Raw genomic sequence first — 10084 nt, 5'->3', positions numbered from 1 at the left:
GGTAGGACTTGGATTTATTACAAGTGATGATGCAAGAATTTTGTTTCATTTTCACATCAAGTCTCTTTTCAGGCCTGACTGGTTGAAGATGAAATTAACTTCTGAGTTGTTAAACTGGCTCTTTCCCAGATAAGCAAGCTCTGCGCTTTCTGGTTCTGGCAGGAACAGGAGGAGGGTAGGAGAGTGAAAAGTTGGCAGGTATTTGAGTCAGCATAGGTTTGTATCTGAGGAACCTACCCCAACTTTATGATATTAATCACCAACAATAACTGCTGCCAAATTACTAGTGGAAGGGCTGTTGCACTGAGCAGTTGAGCAAGAAGCAGAAGTTTTTCAGGTGCAGCTTTTCATCCTATCAGTTGGATGGATGCTGTCAAACAGAAGCCCTGGATAAAAAGAAAGAAAATGGACACAGCAGGAAAACTTCTACAACAGTTACCAGAAAAGTAGCCGTCTTCATCAATTGCAGCAAAAACAAGATGCTCAGAACTAGTATTCTAAGTGCAGTGACACTATAGATCCGTTACAAGAGTCATCTTAAAGCTTACTAAATGTATTATGGCATAATCGGTTCATGCCATATCAAATCCATTTCTCTTAAGGTAGCTTGTGATGCTTTTCCTGACAAGAATAGGAATAATTGCCTACCCGTAAATGTTCCGCTGATGCCCTGACAGAACAAATTATCCAGCAACTCTGTGGCAGTTCAGAGGCAGGTCTTAAATGGTTATTATGTGCTGCAAGGCTAGTGTCTCGTTTCAAATGATAGGGGTTCTTTGTCCTGAATGTTGATTTTAAAACTACCAAGAAGGCATCTGGATTGCCAAACTCCTCCACAAACAGAAATAAGCGAGATGAAAGAGTTCTATCTGAGCATTTCTTTCATTTCCTAGCAGCAATATCATCAACAAAACCAACTGTTGTTGCTTTTTTTTTTAAATGATAAAAGATTACTAGTTTCCAGTCTTGATCAAACAAGCTATTCCAGAAAATCCAGCACCAACAATACTTCTTAAGCTGGAAATGGAAAGCCCACAATTTAGCTCAGTGGCTGAGCAAACACTTTGAATGCTTAAAGGGGTCTAAATGCAATCTGTTTCTTCCAAGGCTCAGAGATCACTTCTAAAGTCCCAGTACAAATCTTTAACATGTGCTCCCTCCCACACAGATGCCACGACCTCATCCCATGCACAGCATCTTGTGAATCATAAAAGAAAAATGTCTATTTTAATTCTGAAATTACATGTTCTATATTTTTGAAATTACACTATGGCCCACTGTGGGACTTTTCTAGTATGCCCAAAATAGACACACCCCTTTTGCTATTTTTGTTTAACACAACATCCACCCCTGAAGATGGTCCATGCTGGCTGTGGAAGATGGGAGTTGTAGTCAGTGATGGGCAAATCTGCAGATTTTAATTTCTCTTAGTCTTACATTTATTCTAAACTTAATCTCAAACTTTAAAAATTTCTCCAGTCTTAAGTTTGGTTTGTTCTGAAATTTGAGATTTTTTTTAAAGTTCATGAAAATTCATAAGCAGTTTTGTGTACATTTCTCCTAATCAAGGCATTTTGCACACATTTTTGCCAACTGCACATATCTTTTAGCAGGCAACAGTCCTAACAAATGCATTTTAAACAGTTATTTTCCCTAGTATATACATTTTATTCATGTTTTGTTGGGGATATTCTGCATTTTGTAGCACCACCAAATTTAAATTGCCATAGTGGTTTGAAAGGGCAGAATTAAATAGGTTTTCATTTAAATCTACACCAAACAATTTCTTCCCTATCCTACATATCTGGAATGGACCACTTCAGGAAGGCTGGATTGTAGACTTCCCTTGGGAGGCCAAAACACTTGAAGTTGGAATATAATTTATTTAGAAATGCACCAGTTAAATAGACATTGCAAGGTGCAGAACCAAGGGCAGGAGCATCTCCAGGTTAACACTCAGTTCAGTCACCTGCCCCCCAGTCCTAACAAAGTTCCACAGTCAAAATCAAATTTCCTTACAATATTCACTTTACAAGCAACACTACTTTCAGTACTAGGAACAGCTACTTGCTACCCATTCTGTCTTAGCAACCACCAGCCCCAAAAGAGGAGCCTCTTGTCATATTTTAAAGATATACCCTGATAATAGCATTCCATTCTCTGCGCTGTGCACTTCAGCACCCAATCCAAAGTCTCTGAGGGGAATTTGCTGGCCCTCCCTCAGGATCTCACTCTAGTGCTTATTAGAAGGCCATGCAAATAGTTGATAAAGCATCAACTAGTACCTTCATTACCAAGGATAGTCAACTGCTTGGAGGCTTTCCTTTCCAATCTAGATTTAGGCCTGGTTTGAGAAGGGAAACTCTCTTGGTTGATTAGTACCTTACTAATCCATAACCTCAAAAAGTGTAGCTTTGATAGCTTTGAATTTAATCTGGGCCTACAAAGCAGTTCTGGGGTACCCAGTGGGAGTCCTAGCAACCCTACAGAACAAATGGATGTTTGGAAGGCTTGAACTCTGCATGAGTCTTTCCACATTTCCAGTTTGCAGAAAGGCTTCTAGAAATATTGCCACCTCTTTGTCCTGCCAGTAGGTCACAAGTCTCACCATGTAGGTTGATGCAGAACAAGGAGCAAAAAGTGGCATGAAAATGCTGGATATTCTGCTTCAAGTCTTGTCATGTGCACTATGAGTAAGGAATGCAGGATGTGGAGGTAGCAGCACCATTGCGAGAACTCAGCCAAATAAACTGGGATGTAAACACCCCACCTCCCTTGCAAGTGTCAGCTCTATGATTTTAGCAGTAGACACACCTAGCTAGACCAGGACACCAGGGTGATGGAGGTAGGGTGAGAAAAAGTCCTCAGCAGCAAGTGTCAGATGGTGAGACAGATATCGCAAAACTAGAAGCTTGAATGGGTTCAGGAGCACAGCAAGGCTCAGACACAGGAAAGGGTATTCTAGAACCAGAGGCAGCACAGAATCCAGACCAGGCAAGAGTTAAATTTAGGTGAGAATCACATCAGGCACTAGCTAGAGGCAGTGTGTCCCTTTTTGGTTTTGGACCATACAGTGGCTTTTGATCACATTGCCTGTGGTATTCTTATGGAGCATCTTGTTGCTCTGAGGCTTGGAGGTACCATGTTATGGAGCATTTGGTCCTGTATATTTGGGCACACTCAGAAAGTGGTGCTCAGAGCTTATAGGTCAGAAGTATGTCCATTCTCTTATGGGATTCCACAGGGTTCTATTATTTCCCCCATGCTATGCAAGTTCTACAGGAAAATGCTGTGAGAAGGCACCCAGGGATTCTGAGATGGGTGTCAGAAGTATGCTGTGATACCCAACTTTCTCTTTGCTCAGCTTCTGCAAAGATACTTTGACTGGCCATTGGTTAACAAACTGAAATTTAATCTAGACGAGGCAGGAGTGAAACTGATTTAGGAAGTGAAACACAGCTATACTCCCTTGGAAGGACAAAGCTTACAGTTTGTGGTGTTCCACACTGACCCTGAACCCGAGTCTCTAAGTGGCTGCTTTGGCTAGGTGTGCCTTTGCCCCAGTTTAGTTGCTGTGCCTATTTATTCCTTCTTGACAAAGGCAGGTCTGCCCACAGTAACACATATTTCTGTTACATCCATATTAAATTACTGTAACTCGAGAAACATGGGCCACCCTTTAAGAGTAACACTAAACTGCAATTTGTATAAAATGCAACAGCCAGGATACTTTCTGATGCTCCCTGTTTGGATCAACCACTTCCGTTCAATCAGCAATGGTTTCCAGGTTCTTTTTGGATCCCATTCAAGGTTTTGTTACTAAAGCCCTATTAAGAAGCTGCTTTATATTGATCCATCTTAGGTAATGCTAACACTGACTGGCATCAACTCTCTGGGATTTTATGTACGATTCTTTCCTAGCTTTATCTGGAGATACAAGGGTTTGAATCTGGACTTCTCTGCATGTAAAGTATGGACCTTACCACCAAGCTACAATGCCTACCAAATCTTGATTGGCCTCAAGCAGACAATCTGCCCCCTCCCCTATCTGAAGCCTCACTCTGTGATCTACCACAAGACACGCTTCATGGTGGGAACATGAGACTTCCAGGAGCAGCACTCCAGCCTTGGAACCTTCCTCTAAGGGAAACTTGGTGGGCTTCATCTTTGATGGTGCTTAGTTGGGCAACCGAGACATTTCTGTTCCACCAGGCTTTTTAAGGATTTTCAAAATGTGTGTTAATTCTGTCCTTTAATCCTGCTTATTAAGCAATTATTCTTAAGCTTTTCTTGCTCTCCATTTTCACTGTATGAAGATATTCTTCATGATTGTAAGCCTCCTGGGATCTTGTTAAGGACCAGAAGGCTGTATATAAATAGTTTTATAAATTAACTTCAGTTTTCTCAAACATTGCTCTACACATATGAAGGCCAAGCCTTTTATCTGCTTTTGCAAAGGCTTACCTTGGTTTCTACTTTGCTTTTTATTTATTTAAATTGGGAGCTTTTATAATGTATTAGGCTGTTATTGTATTTTATGGTTTTAAGCTTTATCTTATAAACCCCTCAGAGAGCTTCAGCTAATGGGCAGCATACAGTCTATCAAAAAATAATGCGTTTTGCTGCATAATCCAATGACTTCATGGAAGGTGAGTAAAATTGGCACTACTAGCAGTAAGTATTTACATAGGGAATGACTCTCAACATATCTGGAATGTTACATGCAGGTAAAAAGTTAAAGTGTAACATTTTGCTCTCACAAATTACTTTTCATAACACATTTTCCTTTGATTTAAATTTCAATCACATATTGATTACAATTTAGCAGAGTAGCCTGGATTGTTAAATGAACTGGATTTGGCCAACAGTCCAGCAGCTGGCCACCCGTACTCCAATTTTGTATTATACTTTATTTCATATATGTGTATTGTATTTTAACTTCTGTGTGTATAGCATTTCAGTCTTTTTAATGGCTTGCAATTCACCCAGAGAATGTAGGTTATAGAAACAAAGTCTGAAGGGGTCTCCTGGGCCATCTAGTCTGACCCCAGCTGGCTTCACTTATGTAAGCCCCAACATGTGGTTGTCCAATCTTTCCTTGAACTGATTAAAAAACTGATTAACAGAACTGATTATCAGATTATTGAACTGATTAAAAAACAGATTGACAGAACTGATTATTGGACAGATTAAAAACACAATAGATTAATTAAATGTGCAATCCTACACATGTTACGACAGAGAAAAGTCCTACAACTTCCAGCCTTCCCCAACCACCAATGCTGGCAAGACAATACTGGGAGTTGTGGAACTGTCTCAACAGGCATAGGATTGTGCCCTAAATAAGATTACTCTCCAGTGGAATAGATTGAATAACTCAGCTTGTATAGAATGATAAAATCCCAAGTGCTTTGCAGAAGTAACCTTCATTAGGTAATATTGCTGGAGAAGTATATCAATTAGGTAATTTTGTTGATGTCACAAAGTGACCACATTGCCAAAATTTTGCTGCAGCTGAACTACAAATTATTCTTTTGCAGGGATCTCTGTATTTGATATTTTCTAACATGTGAGCCCATCTTCTATTGTGCTACTTTATCAATGTAACATTGGTGGAAACCAATTATATCTTTTCCCAGTGAGCAGGCACAAAGTAAACTAGTTTCCCACCCCCACCCTCTTGGGCTCTTCTTGTACTTACTGTGCCAGCAATGTGAGGAAGGAGAGAAGGAGAGGGAGAGGATGTGGCTGGCTGTACAGTGTTCCGGAGCTATTTTGGGCCTGTCAGTCATTCCGTGGGAGCTGTGGCAGGTTGGCATACATTACATCAGTTGGAAAACTGGTTGCTGGCCGCCAGGAAATGTAAGAGCTGAAAGCGTTGTAAGGGAGGCAGGCTCAAGCTACAGAGAGAGACGACTGGTAGAAAGTCAGAGTCAAGCTGCAATGCTAGCACCAATCTTGCTTCTTTCAGAGAGAAATTCTTCTAAACATTTCAGTGGTCATGGAAGTTGTCAGAATTGAGGGGAGATTACACACTGGGAAAATCAACCATCATGTAGACTTCTTTGATGCTACCTGAGAAAAAACTAATGCAAAAACCATTCAATAACTACACGTAGGACCTGCAATAAATAAATAAATAAACGTACGTAGCAGTCTGGAGTGTTTCTGTTCATTGTTGCAGTATGTTTTAGCCTTGCCCTCCTCCATGATACCTTCTTCCATTTTTCTTCCCACCCAAATTACCTGTCTCCTATCCAGTTAGCCTTCATGGTCACTGAGCTACAATCGGGTTGTTCTGCATATATCTGGTTTCCTAAATATTTTTCTGAACTTCCACAAAACGTGCATTTTTTGAAAGCCCCCGATACTTTACTCTTGGTATGGACAATGCTCCAGTTTCCGAAGTTCAGAAGAGAGGGAATGCTTTTACTAGATTTGGGGAAAGTACAAAGAATGGGAAGGAGTTCCTTACACTTGAATTTGCTAGTCGGAAATCCATCATGAATTTAGAACTATTTCCTACAACAAACAAGCAAACCATCACCCTCTGGTATTTTGGATTGTCCCCTCTCCACACCAGTACACACACTGCCTATCAAACAACTATAGTTCTACTAGAGAAACAACTTTCTCTAGTAGTACGGAGCAGTTATTTATATATGATGGCAGTTCATCAGAACAAATTAGCAGATGGAATTGACCACGGTCCTCAGAGAGAAAAATACTATGAACATTGGCATGTTCAGCTATTTGGTTTCTGTTGCTAACCTAGAGTTTGGATGAGGATCTATACGTCATGACAACAGAAATCCAGAATGTACCATTTAAGCTTATGCAAGCATTAATGACATTCACACCGAGTGTAATTTTTGCCCATCTGAGCACATCCGTGGTGCACAAGACATTCTGTGCTCCATGCAGCACTGTCTTGATAGGCCTTTCCCACCTCCACTCCTTGCTGCAAGCAAGGGAAGTGAGGAGGGTGTCTAGCTGTTGCTGAGGAGGAGGTCCGGAACCAGAAGGTGGAATCAGCACCACCTGAAAACAGCAGCATTGCTATTTATTTTGGACAGCAAAATGGCTAAGGTCAACTCTGAATGTGCAGTATAAATGGGAGAGCTAAGAATAACTCAACCTTAAAGTCTTTAAATAAGGTGCACTGTTCCAGTGCGTGCACATTTGGGCATTGCAGGAGAGAAGTGTACTCTTTTTAAAGAGATCAAGTGTTGCTCATCTTTACTACTGTGTTTATGAATGCTTATCTAAATGGCAAGGCTATTAGTGAATTAATGGAAAAAGGCTGATAATAAGTGGTTGACTTTAGAGTAAAATCATTATTGGGTAGATAGCAATCTATTTTTATTCTGCAAAGTCACTTGCATGGTTGAATAAGCATGAACTGAATGAAGAAAAGAGAGCACATCTAGCAGTGTACATGTATTTTTTGTATTTTTGTATTTAATGGTAATTTATTATGTACTATTGTATTTCAGTGTATTTTATCATGTTGTAAGCCGCCCCGAGGTTTCGGCAAGGGGCGGCATAGAAATGTAATAATAATAATAATAATAATAATAATAATAATAATAATAATAATACAGCATGCATTCCTTAATCCAGTATTGGTTAAACTTTCAGCAGCTGAGGCAACAGGAAGGTGGGAGCAAAATTCAAAATTAGAGCGCTTTGGTTATTGGGTAGAATAGAAATTAAATAAACTGATAAAATTGGGAGCATGTCTCATGCTTTTGCCCAGAATAGTTTACTTTTCAAAATTACCTGTAAGGGAAGATTCACTCTTGATGGGCCCCAGCTGGTGTGTTTTGGCCCTAAGCATGCCTGGTAAATGGAAGAGGGCAAGCCCCAAAAGAGTGACTCATCCAGAGACTTAAAGGCACCCTCCTTGGGGGGCAGGTGGTTCTCCTGCTTCTTTACATGAGGGTGAATGAAGTGTCCAATCACCCTGAGACAGAGCAGAAAAGCCTAACGGCAACCAAGGCTTACACAGCTATAGGTGATAGCAGCAGCTGCCCTATAGCTCCCTCATATGGTGAATCCCTGAAATACAGGTTTCTCTGACCAAGGAATGTTTCTCACTATCAGACTAGCTACTGGCACCTACAGGGCCTGGAGGGGTACAAGGGCCTTCCTGTTCCAGGCAAGCCTTGCTTGAGTGACACGGTCTTCCTGAGTGCAGGTGTGTTTTGGCAACCTTAGTTATTCTTTGCTCCTGCCTCCTGGTGTGCCCTTTTCAGTCCCAGTTTCTTCTTTGGGGCTAACAGTGGGAAGGTGCTATGAACCCACAAAATGTTTCAGTTATGAAGACTACAATTCTAAACACTTCCAAGGATGAAAAGCTGATTGCATACTAAGTAGGGATGCATTAGACTTGACTGCATATTAATTTACCATGGCATATGAGCAGGCTTTGGGGCAACTTTGGAATTGTATGTTATGTGCAATGGTGCTTAGTCCAAGGAAAATGTATTTAGCATGGCAGCTTCATCTAGTTGTTTCTTAAAGCCTATTATTTTGGTACTATTTTGGAGGTTAAGAAATTCTGTTGAGTAGAATCTAATCCTAAACATATTTACTTGAAAGCAAGTACTACTGATTGCGATCTATCTTATCTTCAGGTAAGTGTATATAGCATAACAGCCTATGTTCTACATAGGCTGTGACAGTATGCAAGCCTCTGAATTATAAAGAATTATTCTGATTATTAGAAAGGAGAGATGCTATGTCTCACCTATGCAATTTATTATTGACACAAATATTTAAGTCAGTTTCCTGCACCAAACTTCTTTCCTCACTAGCCTAGAATTTTTTTAAATTTTAAAAATTTCAACATCACTTAAACACAGCAAATGGCTATAAAGTCTGGTAACAATTTCTTATTCACAAACACTTATGGAGCAAAAACAGACCAAGCTGAGCTTTCTCACTTATTGTAGATGATATAATTATCTTATTACAGATAATTGTTTATATTTGTTTATATTATATTGTAAGCCATCCTGAGACAATTGGTTTGTACAGGATAAAATATTCTAAATAAATAAATTGACTAAAATTTATAAAATGTAAGATCTTAAATGACAGAGCATAACATCAATACAAGAACAATAAAACAATTGATAAAACACTGGCACACAGCTGGAAAAAACAGCCATTTTCCTCCTATCTGAAGAGAATTCTGTGGGGAAAAAAATCATTCAAATTCCTTTTAACAAGAGCTCAGTTTAATAATGAGATGTAACCTATTTCACATGTCTCAGTGCAATAGCACTGCAGAACCAGTTGTAGTTGGGAGAAGCTATTTTTAAAAAATTGATAGTTGCATTGAGCCAAAAAGAAGCTGTGTTCTTGCAGAAATGATAAATTGACCAGTAGTATCGCAAGCCCGAAATTTTCTCGCATGCATTATTCTCCTCTGACCTGCAGCTTGTTTTATTCCACTTGGCAAGCCAGTAGTGACTAATGAAAACTAAAATTAGAATGCTACCCCCGGGACAGAGAAGTATAAAATGAACTTAATATTTTCCATTAGGCTACAGCATGAGCATGAATCATCTGAACTGTGGATAGACTATGGGAAGCCCAGGAACTTAATCTTGACCCCAAGGGCTTGCTGTCTGAATGTTAGAATAACCCCAATTGAAAGGATTCCCAAACCGATTATAGCGCTAAGTCACTTTCTCCAGTCTAAGTTGTAACACAAAGTGCTTCTTAACCTTTTCTCACCAATACAAAGAACACCAGAGCCTTTTGGCAGAGTTTTCCCATTAAAAATATTATTCAGTTTAAGATTCTTCATCTGGGAATCCTTGTGGAACCTTCTCATGAACAGTGCATAAAATATAAAAGGTGTATGGAACACTTCCAATTATCTGTCACCCTAGGATGCTGGTGATTAGATTTATATCCAGAATATCCCTTATGTCAGTACGAGAGATTAAACTGGATAACCCAATAATTAGAGTCCTCAAACCTGCATCTCAGAGATGGACTATCGTTAATTGGAAGTCAAGCTGTCATGCTTGGTTACAGTTCAATTCTTGAGGCTTCTAGCCATGCGGAG

At 39.8% G+C, this 10084-nt stretch overlaps 1 long non-coding RNA gene across 1 annotated transcript; it reads right to left on the bottom strand.

Annotated features, from left to right (window-relative positions):
• Positions 1–6568, bottom strand: LOC123036051. The gene is made up of 2 exons (XR_006417079.1): positions 5702–6568; positions 1–386 (listed from the first exon to the last, which is right to left on the bottom strand). It is a non-coding gene; the product is annotated as an uncharacterized LOC123036051 (long non-coding RNA).
• Between the last annotated feature and the right edge of the window lie 3516 nt (positions 6569–10084).

This window comes from Varanus komodoensis, unplaced genomic scaffold (assembly GCF_004798865.1).
Source record: "Varanus komodoensis strain SLA01 unplaced genomic scaffold, ASM479886v1 scaffold10, whole genome shotgun sequence".
NCBI classification, from domain to species: Eukaryota; Metazoa; Chordata; class Lepidosauria; order Squamata; family Varanidae; genus Varanus; species Varanus komodoensis.
The sequence above is the reverse complement of the archived record's forward strand: the minus strand, read 5'-3'. Positions and strand labels throughout refer to the sequence as shown.